General features: G+C 45.2%; 1 long non-coding RNA gene across 3 annotated transcripts; it reads left to right on the top strand.

Moving 5' to 3' along the window:
* Window positions 1–11,596: 11,596 nt before the first annotated feature.
* On the top strand, window positions 11,597–15,526 carry LOC124677729. Of its 3 annotated transcripts, none has more exons than XR_006994214.1 (4): window positions 11,597–11,974; window positions 12,063–12,229; window positions 13,306–15,125; window positions 15,217–15,526. It is a non-coding gene; the product is annotated as an uncharacterized LOC124677729 (long non-coding RNA). The 3 variants fall into 3 exon arrangements; XR_006994215.1 differs by having other exon boundaries at window positions 12,063–14,583; window positions 15,045–15,125; XR_006994213.1 differs by having other exon boundaries at window positions 12,063–15,125.
* Window positions 15,527–15,727: the final 201 nt, after the last annotated feature.

The following is a 15,727-nucleotide window of genomic DNA, read 5'->3' as shown; positions in this document are numbered from 1 at the left end:
CGTTCAGCTAAGGCGTAATCAGTTGCGTCTTGTCGAGAACTTTGAACGGTCTTCCCGTCAAACACCTTGAGAGGGGCGACCGATTGAACGGGTTGTTGTCCGAGCTGGTAGACACTGTGTATCCCTTTTATCTCCCTGATACCCGATTGAACGGGTTTTGTCGCCTCGATCATCTTGTCATACGACCTTTCAATAGAACGCACATAGTAAGATGGCGGCGATGGTACAGGGTCATATAGATTGTCAACGGTACGCACAACTTTCTCCCGATCTAGTGTCTTCTCGAAAGGTATCTCTGGCACTTTCGGTGCAAAAAATTTCTTCACCTCGGCCTGAACGGCCTCCGCGTTTTCCTCTGGAGTTTTTTCCCAAGGTAACTTCTCAGTAGGCGGCAGTTGTTTCTCCTTTCTAGCTTTCTTCCTAGGCGGCGTACCGTTCCGCTTAACGGACGCTGTCTTACGCGGAGGATCTCGAGATGGTGGACTCACGCCGGGGTCCCTCTCGGGTAGGTGTGGACTTGGCTGCTCACCGGGACTGCCACCGGGAGGAGTCGATGGCATTTGCTGCTCATGTGTAGGAGTCGGTGGCCTTTGCAAAAGGACGACGTACTTCTTCGGCCATAGGGCGAAACCGTGCTTGACATCGGCCGGTGTCCTCTCATCTTCACCTCTAGGAATATCAAGCTCCACTTTTTCAAAACCCGAAACAACTTCATCCACCCCGACACGAACACAACCAGGTGGAATGGGCATATGATGGTGCATTGCTCCATCTTCACTTGGGTACACATAGCCGACCGCCACCTTAACGGACGCGGTCCCGATTAACATATGTAGCTCGCAATCTGTCTTCTCCGTGACATAATCCACGGGGTAGCTTCCTCCACATCCGTCAAGATGTGAGGAACCGACACTCGCTTCTTCGCTGAGATGGGGCAGCATCGGCTTGTGGATCCTGTAGAAACAGCGGCTGATCGGGTGCCCTCTCGATTTCTCTCAAGAGCCTCCACCCTAGTTAACAACTCCGTTACAATGTCGGCGTCCTTATTCTTCTTTCGCGAACGGCTTCTATAAGTGTCAGCGCTGTCCGGCCACGCTTCCTTCATGGTGAGACCTGGGCGAGCTCGTACTCGTCCAACATGTTCAGGGTTCCCCAGAGCGAGTGTCAGCTCGTCATTCTCTCGATCGGGAATGTACTCTCCCTTTCTGACCTTGTCAATTGCATCTACAAGCTTCGGTACAATTGCCTCAATTTTTCCTTCCATTTTCCCTTCGCAACGATCAGCCCTGTCTTTGGGTCCAACCCTGCCCCATGAGCGAACAACCAGAACTTGGACCGTTCGGGCCAGTCCCATGTATGTGGAGTGATTCCATGATCAATCAGTTTATTCTCAAACGCTGTCCACTTCGGAATGGCACTCTTGTAGCCACCTGACCCCAAATGATGCGGAAGTTTCTTCTTTGCAGCATTTTCGGTATTTTTCTTCGATCGGGACACAAAAGTAGACGATTGCTTATACTCCTTAAATGCGGCCCAGTGATCTTTTATCTTCACTAGATTATCATCGAATACAGGATCTTCATTCTTATATTTGTCCCATAAATTTTTCTTGAAGGTCTGGAATTGTATGGCTATCTTCTTCCATGTCCATTCCTTGACTTTATTCTTCTGGCCTTCCGTCATGTCTTCCGGTAGGCTGAACTTTGTCAGTAGCGTGTCCCAAAGAAATTTTTTCAACTTGTCGTTGACATAACTAGCACCACTCTCCGGGTTCTTCGGCTTATGCCACTCTTGAATGCTGATCGGTACATGGTCCCTAACAATAACTCCGGATTGACTTGTAAATTTGCGGCAAAACTCCTTGGGCTCCACTGGTTCACCATTATCCTTGAATGTCGTGAGGGCTAACCTGCCCTCGCCCTTTAGCACCCGCGTCGGGCCTCGTTTTGATCTAACAGACTTGCTCGATGATCCAGAAGGCTAAAAGAAAAAATTATTCGTTAATAAGTGCAATACAAATAAATGAATGCATCTAGGGATGAACATATAGACTAATTGATACATAGATATACACCTCGCCGGAGTTTGTGATGGACACTTCGTTGTCTCTTCTAATTTGTTCAGACTCAAGTCCCTCGCCGAAATCATTCAGAAAGTCTTGGAAATCGTTGTCATCTCCATCGTCGGGTTCCGGACCACGGGCACTCTCATAGATCAATTGTTGCACCGCTTCTTCCCCCTCCTCATCTCGGACGAAGGTGCCGTCCTCCATACCTCAATGTCACTGTAAAATTAAGAAAACAATTAGAAAACAATTCAAATGAAGAAAACAATAACCCTAACCCTAACACTCGGCGCGCTCTTCTCTTTTTCTCGACCCTAACACTAACACTAACACTCGGCGCGCTCTTCTCTCTATGTCGCGGTGGCACCGCCACGTACTCGGCACCGCTACGGACCCTAACCCTAACACTCGGCGGTCCTCCTCTCGCTCTTCTCTCTTTTTCTCGACCCTAGCAGTGAGGTTTCTCTAGTTTCACGGATAACCTTGGCACATGGAAATTTTGGTAGTTCACATCTTGGATGAAACACACTTTGTTCCAAAAATAATTCAAGTCGTAGGTTTGTCCTAAGTCAAACTAGTGTAAGTTTGACCGAGATAGAAATATATACCAACATCCACGACATACCTTTTTTTTCTTTAAATCCGGTCAAACTTAGGACAAAGATAAGATAAAATGGTGGTTTATATCCTGAAAATTTGAGAGTTTTTTCAATCGCGTGGAGAAGATAAGATAAAATGGTGGTTTATATCCTGAAACTCAAACACAACATTTGGCCGTTCACATGCATTATGCTAAATTAATTTTACATCGTGTACATTGCGGAAATAGCGGTGAAATCAGAGATGAGTTAAACAAACAAGAATATAGGAAAAGGCTTCTCGGGTATCATAACTTCCCCGTTCGTAGAATCGTCCTGATTTTTGTGTGCATATTTCAAGAATTTAGAAAACTCATGCACGTACAAGTGTGAACAACAACGCTCCTATATAGCAGCCTGGAAACATAAAGCGATTTTCTGGCATACAAAACAAAATTGAGTAAACCAATCGCTAAATTGAGTAAACTCAAACCGGAGACACAGTTGTCCCTTGCATCACCTTTGTAGCCAATGCTACTCTTCAAGCTCCAGGGTCGCGACGCTAGCTGTGCTACTAGACGCCCACAGTTTGTCTTGGGCGATTTGCAAGGCGGAGCGAGCGTGGGCGCGGCGCGGCTCGTGCGCGGGGGCGGTTGCTGCCGCTGCGTTTGGGCGTGGTTGGGGCGAGCGCTGGCGGCGGCGGAAACGATGCGTGGGCGTGGGCGGCTTGCAGCGAGTTGGGCGTGGCAGTTCGGCCGGTGGAGGGTGGCGCGTGGGCCAACGAGCGAGCGACGGCTGCAGGCTTCGGCCTTGCGAAGCGCGCGAGCGAGGAGGTGGTGGCGTGAGGCGATGTGCGCACGAGGCGGGCGAGCAAGGTGCGGCGGGGCGGCTGGGCATTTCATCGAACATGTTAGGGGCCGGCCGGGGAGCGGGGGCGTGTGCAAGGCGGTGGCCGGGGAGCGGGCGTCTGCGGCGTCGGCGAGGCGGACGGCGGTGTCGGCGAGGTGGTCTCGCGGCGGCGCGCGCGCAGCGTGGAGAGCGGCGGCGGCGCAGCTAGTTGCCGGAGGAGGAGGGGGAGAGGGGCGCGCTCACCTTGGCCGGGTTGCCGACGCGCGGAGGAGGGGAGAGCGGCTGGCGACGGCGTGGGCGACGGCGACGGCGCGTCGGCTCTGCGCGTCGGCGACGGCGGCGAAGATGGCGACGGCGTGGGAGCACGCGTGGGCGACGGCGACGGCGTGGGCGCGGCGGTCTCTGCGCGTCTGTGGAGGATTTGGGGTGATTTCGCGGTGCGGCTAAGTCAAATGGAGAGGAAACCCCCTTTGGTACCGGTTGGTACCACCAACCGGTACGAAAGACCTTTCGTACCGGTTGGTGGTACCAAAGGGTTTTTTTTGTTTTCTTTTTTCTTTTACTGTTTTCTTTTCTTTTGTTGTTTCTTTTTTCTTTTCTGTTTCTTCTTTCTTTTCTGTTTCTTTTTTCTTTTCTTTTGTGTTTCTTTTCTTTTCTTTTTATTTTCTATTTCTTTTCTTTTCTATTTCTTTTCTATTTCTTTTTCAATTTCCGTCTGTTTTCTTTTCTATTTCTTTTCTATATCCTTTTTATATTTCTTTTCTATTTATTTTCTATTTATTTTTTCTTTTCTGTTTGTTCTCTCTTTTCTGTTTCTTTTTCTTTTCTTTTGTGTTTCTTTTCTTTTCTTTTTATTTTCTATTTGTTTTCTATTTCTTTTTCCTTTTCCGTTTGTTTTCTTTTCTATTTCTTTTCTATAACCTTTTTTCTATTTCTTTTCTATATATTTTCTAATTCTTTTTTCTTTTTTTCTATATATTTTCTATTTCTATTCTTTACTCCCGCCATGACGCCGTCCGCGCGGGAAACTTTCCCGCCACGTACGACGTCGCGCGGGAAACTTTCCCGCCACGACGCCGCACGGGAGAAAAAATGCGGGAAAGAAAAGGCGGGAATAAAATTTTATAAAAGTACATAGCTAAACTGAAAATTAAGATACAGTGCCAGATTTGACTGTTGGAGTCATTCAGTCATACTCGTGCCTAGCCCTATAGTAGTCGCCCTCGTAGTCGTCGGAGTCGCCGTCATCATCGTCGGCGGCATCGGGGTCGCGGTACTCGAACGTCGGCGGGTGAGCACGCGTGGGCTGGGACCGAGGGTAGCGCAGGCGGGGGCCACGGTAGGCCATGACGCCACTGGAGAGTCCGGCCGCGCCACCACGGCCGACGGCCGGCCTCGTTGAAGTTCGGAGGAGGCGGGCCACCCTCCTCGTGCACGGCAAGCGCCCTCTCACGCCGATTGATGAAGAAGCTTTCCCAAGTCGGGCTATAGTCGGGATGCCACGGGGATTCCTCCGCTGCTCGGCGTGAGCTCGAAGTAGTAGTGGTTCGTGATGGCCATCTCGCGCGCCACACCTAGAGGGACAGGAGGGACCGGTACGCCTCCGACGCTCAGCAACCAGCCGGTAGGGACGCGGTAGCCCGGCGGGCAGGGGTAGTTCGACGCGCAAAGCGCCTCCGCCTCCCGGAGGGTTAGAGATGCGATGGAAGCCATGGGAGAGAATGATGAGGTTTGCAGATATGAGTCTAGATGTGATATGTAAATGGTGGCCAAGCCTACATATATATAGTGAAAAAATGGCGGGAAGACAGAGGCGGGAACCGGTGGAAAGCGCGGGAAGAAAATAGGCGGGAAGACAGATCGAGGCAAACCTTTAGTACCGGTTGGTGGGTGCAACCGGTACTAAAGCTGTCGGCAGGATAAGGACGCCCTGCTCGATGAGATATATTATGTAGCGCACGACGCCCTGTCGGTGGGATAAGGACGCGTGGGTAACCTTTAGTACCGGTTGGTGGGTGCAACCGGTACTAAAGCTATCGGCGGGATAAGGACGCCCTGCTCGATGAGATAAAGTATGTAGCGCACGACGCCTTGTCGGTGGGATAAGGACGCGTGGGTAACCTTTAGTACCGGTTCGTGTCTGCAACCGGTACTAAAGCTGTCGGCAGGATAAGGACGCGTGGGTAACCTTTAGTACCGGTTCGTGTCTGCAACCGGTACTAAAGCTGTCGGCAGGATAAGGACGCTCTGCCTATAAAAGGAGCATCGATAGACCATGGGAAGCAGCTCAACAAGCCAACATGGATGGAGAGTTTCATCACCATGGATGGAGGAAAGGGTTGGGAAATCTCCCGTGGCGGAACTTGTCGAAGATGCCCTTGGTGCACACGCCCTATGGCATCTTCTGAAGTTCCGCCTCGAAAAAATTTCCCTGCAAGCCCGTGGAAGATTCCATCTCCTCTAACAATGTTGGGGAAAGGGTTGGGAAATCTCCCGTGGCGGAACTTGTCGAAGATGCCCTTGGTGCACACGCCCTATGGCATCTTCGGAAGTTCCGCCTCGGAATTTTTTCCTGCAAGCCCGTGGAAGACTCCATCTCCTCTAACAATGTTGCGTAAAGGGTTGGGAAATCTCCCGTGGCGGAACTTCTCGAATATGCCCTTGGTGCACATGCCCTATATATGGCATATTCGGAAGTTCCGCCTCGAAAAATTTCCACTGCAAGCCCGTGACTTAACTAGTAAAACAAGCCAACCATCTCCATTGTTAATATCTTACATACAGTAACATCATTACACAAAAGTGATTTCCATATTGAGATACACAAGTTATGATCCCTATATGTAGCTAGCTAGTCTTCTGAGTTTTCTTCGCCCGTTTCCCTTTCTTCTTACTGCGACGCAACCATGGACAATCTTCATTGTTTAAGATGATGCTTGGGTCAATTTTTACCTTGAAGGGTGGAATATCGTCAAACTTATTATAATCTTCGACATGTCCTGTCTTGTCCTCTACTCCCACGATGTTTCTTTTTCCTGAAAGAACTATGTGCCGCTTTGGCTCATCGTATGATGTGTCCTCTTGCCTTTCTTTTCTTTTTTTCGGTTTGCTGGACATATCCTTCACATAAAAAACCTGAGCCACTTCACTGGCTAGGACAAATGGTTCGGTGTCGTACCCAAGATTCTTGAAATCCACTGTAGTCATTCCGTACTGCGGGTCTACCTGTACCCCGTCTTTCAGGTTGAACCATTTACACGGAACAAAGGGACCTTGAAATTAGGTCCATAGTCAAGTTCCCATATCTCCTCTATGTACCCATAATATGTGACCTTGTTCCCATTGCCATCTTCTGCATCAAAGCGGACACCACTTGTTTTGGTTGGTGCTCTTTTCGTCTTGGGCGAAAGTGTAAAATGTGTTCCCATTAATCTCGTACCCTTGAAAAGTCGATATAGTAGAAGATGGTTGCTTGGCCAACAAGTACAGCTGCTCGTCATCGGTGACATTCATGAGACGTGTTTGCAACCAACCGCCGAAAGTCTTCATGTGTTCTCCATCAATCCAATCTTCACGTTGATCCGGGTATTTAGAGCGTAAGATCTCCTTGTGTTCCTCTTTGTACGGAGCCACCAAGATGGAATTAAGTAGAACTGTGTAGTGTGCTTGAGTGAAAGAATGTCCGTCCATACACGTTGCTGATTTCTTTCCTAGCGTGCCTTTTCCATGCGGTCTCCCCTCATAGCGCGATTCAGGAACACCGATCGGCTTAAGGTCGAGGAATAAAGTCAACACAAAACTCAATGACCTCCTCTGTTCCATAGCCCTTGGAGATGCTTCCTTCGGCCTAGCACGGTTATGAACGTACTTCTTTAAGACTCCCATGAATCTCTCAAAGGGGAACATGTTGTGTAGAAATACGGGACCGAGAACGCCAATCTCTTCGACCAGGTGAACTAGGAGATGTGTCATAATATTGAAGAAGGATGGTGGGAACACCAACTCGAAGCTGACTAGACATTGGACCACATCCTTCCGTAAATTTTGTAGAGTAAGTGGATTGCTCACCTTCCGAGAAATTGCATTGAGGAACGCACATAGCTTCACAATGGGTACTCGAACATTTTCCGGCAGAAGCCCCCTCAATGCAACCGGAAGTAATTGTGTCATAATCACGTGGCAGTCATGAGACTTTTTCTGACATGTTTATTATTCCCTTTATATTCGACGAGAAGCCAGATGGGACCTTGATGCTACTCAGGACTTCAAAAAAGATCTCCTTCTCCTCTTTGGTAAGAGCGTAGCTGGCAGGACTTTGATACTTCTCTGGATTCAGGTTGTTTCCTTCGTGGATACTTTGCTGGTCCTGCCGTGCATCCGGTGTATCTTTTGTCTTCCCATACACGCCCAAGAAGTTTAGCAGGTTCACGCAAAGATTTTTCATCACGTGCATCACGTCAATTGCAGAGTGAACCTCTAAGAATTTCTAGTAGGGTAGCTCCCAAAATATCGACTTCTTCTTCCACATGGGTACGTGTCCGTCAACATCATGCGGAACAGATTGTCCGCCGGGACCCTTTCCAAAGATCACTTTTAAATCCTTGACCATATCATATATAACTTCCCCATTAGGGCGGGTAGGCTTCGTTCGGTTATCTGCCTCACCTCCGAAATGCTTTCCTCTCTTTCTTACGTGATGTTGTTTTGGAAGAAATCGACGATGCCCCGGTACACATTCTTGTTTCCCAAATAATTACTATCGGTCTCACCTAAACGAGTGTGTGCATGCATTGTATCCCTTGTTTGACTACCCCGAAATGTTACCAAGAGCAGGCCAATCATTGATGGTTACAAATAACAACGCTCGTAGGTTAAATTCCTTTTGTTCGTGCTCATCCCACACAGGTACACCTTCGTCACGCCACAACTCTAAAAATTCTTCAACCAATGGCCTCAGGTACACATCAATGTCGTTGCCGGGTTGCTTCGGGCCACTGGATGAGCACCGGCATCATAATGAACTTCCGCTTCATGCACAACCAATGAGGAAGGTTATAGATACATAGAGTCACCGGCCAGGTGCTATGACTAGAGCTACTGCTCCCCGAAAGGATTAAAGCCATCCGTACTTAGACCAAATCTTAAGTTCCTTGCGTCATCTGAAAATGACTTGAACTCTCTGTCGATTTTTCTCCACTGCGACCCGTCAGCCGGGGTGTCTCGGCATCACATCTTTCTTACGGTCCTCTTTGTGCCATCGCAACAACTTGGCATGCTCTTTGTTCTGGAACAAACGTTTCAACCGTGGTATTATAGGAGCATACCACATCACCTTCGCAGGAACCCTCTTCCCGGGGGTGGACTCACCCTCAACATCGCCGGGGTCATCTCGCCTGATCTTATACCTCAATGCACTACATACCGGGCATGCATTCAAATTCTCGTACTCCCCGCGGTAGAGGATGCATTCATTGATGCATGCATGTATCTTCTGCACCTCTAATCCTAGAGGGCAGACAACCTTCTTTGCTTCATACGTGCTAGAGGGCAGCACGTTCTCCCCTGGAAGCATCTTCTTTATTATTTTCAGCAACTTTTCAAATCCCTTGTCAGAAGTACCATTCTCTGCCTTCAGCGTGGTACCAAGCTTTTTCTGACCATTTTCGCAATTTGGGTACAACAGTTTGTTGTGATCCTCTAACATTTTCTTCAACTTCAACCTCTCCTTTTCATTTCCGCAGTTCATCTTCGCATCAAGAATGGCCCGACCCAAATCGTCATCCGGGTCATCAAAAATCGGCTCATCGAAAATGAGCTCTTCTTCAGCTTCGTCTTCCCCCATTCTACTACCACCGTCTTCGGTGAATAAGGGATAGTTGTCACTATCCTCTTCTTCTTCGTTGTCTTCCAATATAACCCCTCTTTCTCCGTGCTTGGTCCAACAATTATAGCTGGGCATGAAACCATTCTCCAGCAGGTGGACGTGAAGGGTCTTCGAGGTAGAGTAATTCTTCATATTCTTACAGGAACTACATGGACAATACATGAAACCATTCGACCGCCTGTTTGCCTCAGCCACGTTGAGAAAATAATGCATGCCGATAATGAACTCGGGATGGCACCGGTCACCGTACATCCATTGTCGACTCATCTGCATTTTATATATATCAAAAATCATTAAGTACACAACATCATGGATATATGAGTGACCAACTTAATTAATATTCAAGTTCATCACATAAAACTAATTGTTTTTTATAAAAGAAGAGGGGCTCACCGAGGTGGTACCGTGCCGGCTAGGGGACGACGGCGGCGATCGACAGCGGTAAGGACGGGGATGATACTAATTAAAACCTACAAAAAATACCATAATTTCAGCTCAAATTGCATATAAAAAAATAAAATCACTAACTTAGGCATTTAATCGAACACCTTGCTTGCACTACAAAAATAGTACGAGTTAAAACTACCAAAGAACTGAGCTAAATTAGAAACGCCGGAAGGAAGGATGATATTGCTAACCCTTGGATAGATGTATGATGTTAATCTTGTTAAGATGGTGGAGAAAAATAAAGATTATTGGAGTGTGAGAGGTGGAGAAAAATTTAGAGTGTGAGGAAGAAGAGAAAAATGAGAGCCAGGGGGCTCGGGAAGGGATCTGGGCGATTTGATATAGCTGGGTACCCTTTGGTACCGGTTCGTGTTACGAACCGGTACCAAAGGTCCAGCCCGGGCCCCACCACACGTCTGAATTTTGGCCGAAGACCTTTCGTACCGGTTCCTAACACGAACCGGTACGAAAGCTCCTCACGAACCGGTACCAAATCTCCTCGCCCGCCAGAGCCATTGAACCGGTATAGATGACCCCATTGGTACCGGTTCGTAAGAGAACCGGTACCAATGGCTTAGATGGATGAGAGGTTTTCTACTAGTGAGTCTTTACTATTCTTGCATGCCAGCTATGGCCAAGCATGCACCATGAATGGATGTAGCTATTTTGATAATGGATTCGACTTCATTAGCTACGGTGACTAACTAAAGGAACTCTGCCTTTTAGCTATTTCTGCGTATATGGGGTTAATAATTTAGTTCTGTCAACAATCTGACTGTATTTTATAGTGTTGTCGGAATGATTATCCCGCGATCGGATACTTTAGAAATTTATGATCGCACGCAACAACAGGAATTTAGTTCAATATTAGAACGCCCCATCGACGCTGCATGTGTTCAAGAATTTGCATTTATGAATATAATGAAAATCCTTTTATCTAATTATTTTATCATATTTCATAGTCTTTATTTCTTCTCTATTCTGGGACAAACTCGTTGTCAATAGGCATTTCAGAATATTGGTGCGGCATAGTCGACTAAAATCCTAGGTCCGCCACTGTGCTTCATGTGCCTCTCTTCATGAGCAAGGCAACAATTATGCACATAAATTTCTTTTGAATCATTATATGCACAGAAGTTGATAATGCACCGTTAATAACTACTATATTAAAGTGTAGCAGCTTCGATTTTTGGTAGAATTTTGAGACCTCTGATTTCCGCTGTGTTTTCTGCATGTGTAATTTTGGCGCTCTGTAAGATTTTTGGCTACAGTCATTTTGACTCCGCGGTGGATTGTCCGGACATTTTGGTGGTGTGGCCGTAGCTCGGGACATGCTGGGACATGGTCGTGGGCCATTGTGGGGTGGAGCTCGATGGAACCCATCTGCTTGGCCTCATCCCCCGCCGCTTTGACAAAACGGGGGGGGGGGGGACTGGATCCTTTAACGTTGTGAAGTAAAGTCGGAGAAAACAAAGAAGGCAAGTCAGGATACTGTAGCTTAAATATCTTTTTATGTACCATAATTAGATCAAATTAGCAATTAATTAGGTAATTACTGTAGGCATAAAAAAATAATCCATTTTTTTACACCATAACTTTGTCTGTATATAATTACTCTAAATGCATAAAGTAAATTTGTACTATGCAAATTAATTTCAACCATTTGGGCCATGATCATACGGTTTGGAAGAAGCAAAGTTAGGCTACTGGAGCTTAGCTGACTTTGCTACTCAAAGTTAGAGGATCCAGTCCGCAAACGGGGGAGCACAACAAACCCCCAACGCCTCTCTCCGTCGGCAGAATTCCTCGCACCTCACTCCCTGCTGCACACCTCGGGTAGCACTGCCTTCACCTGCCTCCCCCTCCCCCGAGCCACCGCCTACGGCGAACTCTTCCCGGCCGAGTTTGCCCTGGTCGACCTTCTTCGTGGCCGCCGGCAGCGTGAATTGGGTCATCGGCTTCTTTTGCCGTCGCGGCGGCCGCCGAGGCAGCCCGGCTTCTCCTCCGAGTGGTATGCCGTGCGCGCATTCGCCGACTACCAGTGCGTCCACCGCGACTGCTGCCTCCACCCAGCGTCCACCGCGATTTCGTCCAGGAGGAACCAAGACAGGAACAGCCATCGCTTTGGATTCACACTGGCGGAAGACTGAGGTTATTTCATCATGCAGCATAGAGATTTCTGTTAGTTCAGTATGTTGGTGCAAGAATCTGATAACTCATGCCTCACCTTTTCCTCCAGATTTGGTCATAGGACAGGCTCCTCTTCTAAGTTTGCAGTTCGTTTTTAGATCTTTCTATGTTGGTGGTGTTGCTGGGAGAGAGAACGATCATACTGATGTGGATATAGAATTTTCTGAATCATGGTGAAGCGTCACAGTGAGAGATGTCTCCTCTTTCTTTGAGATGGTATGTTTGTCTTCGTTTCTGAAGTGAAGATTCGTTAGTTATTTGGGCTTTCTGTGATCCTTCTTTGTGTTCACAATTTGATTTTGGGTTTCGTATTGTTTATAAATTGGTTGATGTTTATAGGGTTCAGCTGGCAAATTCTGTAGAGTATATCAGAAGCATAACATTGGCCTGATTATGAACAACTTGCATAATTTTGTTTATCATCATTGGCTTACTTTCTGTGGATCTTACCTGCCGCTGCCCGTTATTCCCTCCCAAGGCAGAATTATGAAGAACATTCATAGATTGTTATTCTGCAACGAACTCAATAATGAGACAGGAAATCGTTGATTCTTTCAATGTCAGTTAGCTGGATGTGCTAAAAAATTATATTTGTTCAGATTTCAAAACTATAGATTCAGTTGATAGACATTCAAGATATGTTGGCTTCCCCTTTCCGTTTGGAAATTATGACATCAATGGCCTGTAGTATTTGGTCCTGCAATTGGCTATTTGTCTACTGTTTACAATTCATATGGACCCTCAAAGGAAGGAATTTCATCAAGGCATAAACTGATTAGGCTGCTGGTATATTCCTGTTTTCTTTTCTGCTAGAAAACAAAATTCATGCATGACTGTATAGCTTTGAGAGAAGAAGAATAAGAACTTCCCTTTCAAAACTTTTAGTCTTCCGTAACCACATATTACTATGCTTCAGTTATTAATTTTTTCTATCATATATAGATAAATTAGGAAGGGACCATTTAGTTTGGGTTACAAGTGCTCCATTAAGGAATGTGCATTATTGCAAACTCTACAAGTCCGGGTATCTGTTGTGCACGAATTAAGGAATACCAATAATCATGGCTCTGTTTGTATACGTACAAATTCTCATTCTTATAAACCATGGTTACAGCTTAGGTTAGTTTTTATAGAAATCTGTCATCTCTACATATTTCTTCAGTTGAAGGCTTGGGACATTATTTATGAAAATTTTACGACTATTTCTTCCGACTTTAGTTGTTCCACTATGAAATTGTCTGACACTCTCATATCAGTCGGATGAACTGCGTTTTGTTAATCTAAACTACCAGGTTGGTGCTAGGATCGACGAAGGCGACATAGCATCCCCATGGCTTCTACTTCAGGACAAAAATTGCTTTACTGCTGGTTGTCGTTGATTAGTGCCAAACACTTTTCCCAAGTTGATGAATACTGCCGATCTATTAAATCATGTGCAAATATTTGGCTACTATCCTTAGAATGGGCAACATACATGTCTTTGACATTCAAATCAAGCAAACTGATATTTCAATTCTTCACAAGTTGGTTTATATTCAGGTTAGTTGGAGATATTTGCAACCTTTGCACTAAGTTCCTGTTCTGATTTTTTTCTAAAACACAAAATGGTGATGCTATTTGTAATCACTTTTTGCTGTATATCTTTTACATTTTTATAGACACATAACCGTTGGCTGCATGATTACTTAATACAGATTCGCTAAATATATAGACTTTTTTATTGATACCTTACATATATACAATTTTTTGGATATTTATTTAATTATATCTGGTGTCTAATCATCTTCTTCACATGTCACTGTATAGTAATATTACCATGGAACCCCCACGTGTTCTTTTTATAACTGATTTTGTGTTGTGAGTATTATTACAATGGAATCACGAGATATGTAGTACGAATTATTTGGATAAGCATTTTGCTGGACATACAGGGAAGAAAAATAGTCGGCCTTCTTCGAAAGTTCAGTGAGGACACAAACGTGTGTTGACCAGGTGTGCAACAAGCTGGGAGAGTTCTCAAATAAGATGGCTTAGCTAATTTTGTGAAGAGGCTGCATGCTAGATATCTAACTCAGGCAAGTTATTGTCAGATCGATAAGAGGACACTTCACCACCTGCCAAATCTACACAACTGAATTGTCTTTGGCATTTTCTAGAGTCTCAAAACTTGACCCATTGATCCTACAATTGTAGCTCTTTACATCTGCCGAATTATCTGGTCAAATTCCATGTAAAAGTCCGCAAATAGATTATATCAAAGGGATTCGTGTAGCATAGGCTTATTCTCATGTTTCTCTAAGATAGCAGTATTCCAGAGCAGCCAAAGTCCGTCCTACTATTAGAGGTAGTTCCATGGAATTGTATGTACCAATCTATGTATGGTGCTCTTCGACAGTAAAGGATAATTAAACTTCACCTTCCAAGTTGAAATCCAAATAATTCCACTATCAAATTCTTCCAGGTTACTTCTAATTTCAGTTTCAAATTTAGTTGACGCTCGGCGTGTCGACATCGCACAACAGAACTGATGATCAAGCTTAGAACTGTCTTTCAGTTGGTCCTTCCGCTAGGTACAGAGAGATATTAGCTCAAATACCATCTTTTTCTTTCTTGCTCAGATTAAAGCGTACTGAGAGTTAGGATACGTTAGATACAACAAATAAGTTGGTTCATGCGATCAGTTCAGGTCCCGTAAGGTTTTTTTTTGGATTGAGTTACCAGATAGTGGGACTATTGGGTTCATGAATATTCCATAATCCAAGATAAACATTGCAGACATTGTGTCAAAAGAGTGGTCGAATGAGTAGCTGAGCTACTGATGATAATTGTGGTTCATGCATGTATATGCAGAATTCTAGACTCATATTGATTGTAAAAAACGATCATGAAGATGCACATATTATTTTTAGTGCATATTCTTTCTTTTCTGTTCTATTGAATAGTCATAAGAAGCAATTAGGTCAAAATGAACTACGCCTAAGTGAGGCGGTGTATGCTCTGAAATTTTCTTTTCTTTTCATGCTGATTTCAGCTGTAAGTCTTTGTCCACAAGTTGTTGCTGATTTGGGCACAATAATTCAAGGAAGGACCAGAAGAGATAAAAACTATATAGGTATACTCTTTTACGTACCTGGTTCTCTTATATTGTTGTTGCATAAGATCTTGTGTTTAATGCAATAAAAGGTTAATTTCTGCAAATGAAGGTGATGAGCGCAACATATTGAATTATGTCTGTCATTTGATGCCTCTGGACTAGCAGCGTATGCTCCTCCTTTTGGTAAGTTTCTTGGGTTTGTTATTATTCTAAGGACTGGAAGGATGCTTCAATTTCTGTTATCTTCCTTTGAAGTAATAGGAAGACAAAATGTTCAGGCCATTCTCCTTGGTCTCCTTTTAGTTTCGAGATGGTTGCGTTATTCCTTGATTTTTTGGTTGTACAAATTTCATATGAATTGGATGATGATCCATAGGTATATGTGAATATGTGATGAGTTAAAAGACCTTTTCAAAATTTCCTTTTATGCTAGGATGCAGGAGGTGATTTAGAACGAAAAGTATTGGAGCTAGAAGTAGTGGAGTCAAGAGGTTCGATAGTTTTTTTTTGTGTTGTTCTGGATGGTGTTGAATGTAAAGTCGGATGCAGACTTGGTTTTTCATGATGACTTCAGAATCTCGCTGATGTTACCGATAGCTCAAAGTAACTTAATCTTATGT

The sequence above is a fragment of the Lolium rigidum genome, chromosome 7, assembly GCF_022539505.1.
Source record: "Lolium rigidum isolate FL_2022 chromosome 7, APGP_CSIRO_Lrig_0.1, whole genome shotgun sequence".
NCBI classification, from domain to species: Eukaryota; Viridiplantae; Streptophyta; class Magnoliopsida; order Poales; family Poaceae; genus Lolium; species Lolium rigidum.
This window is presented reverse-complemented; position numbering and strand designations above follow the sequence as displayed.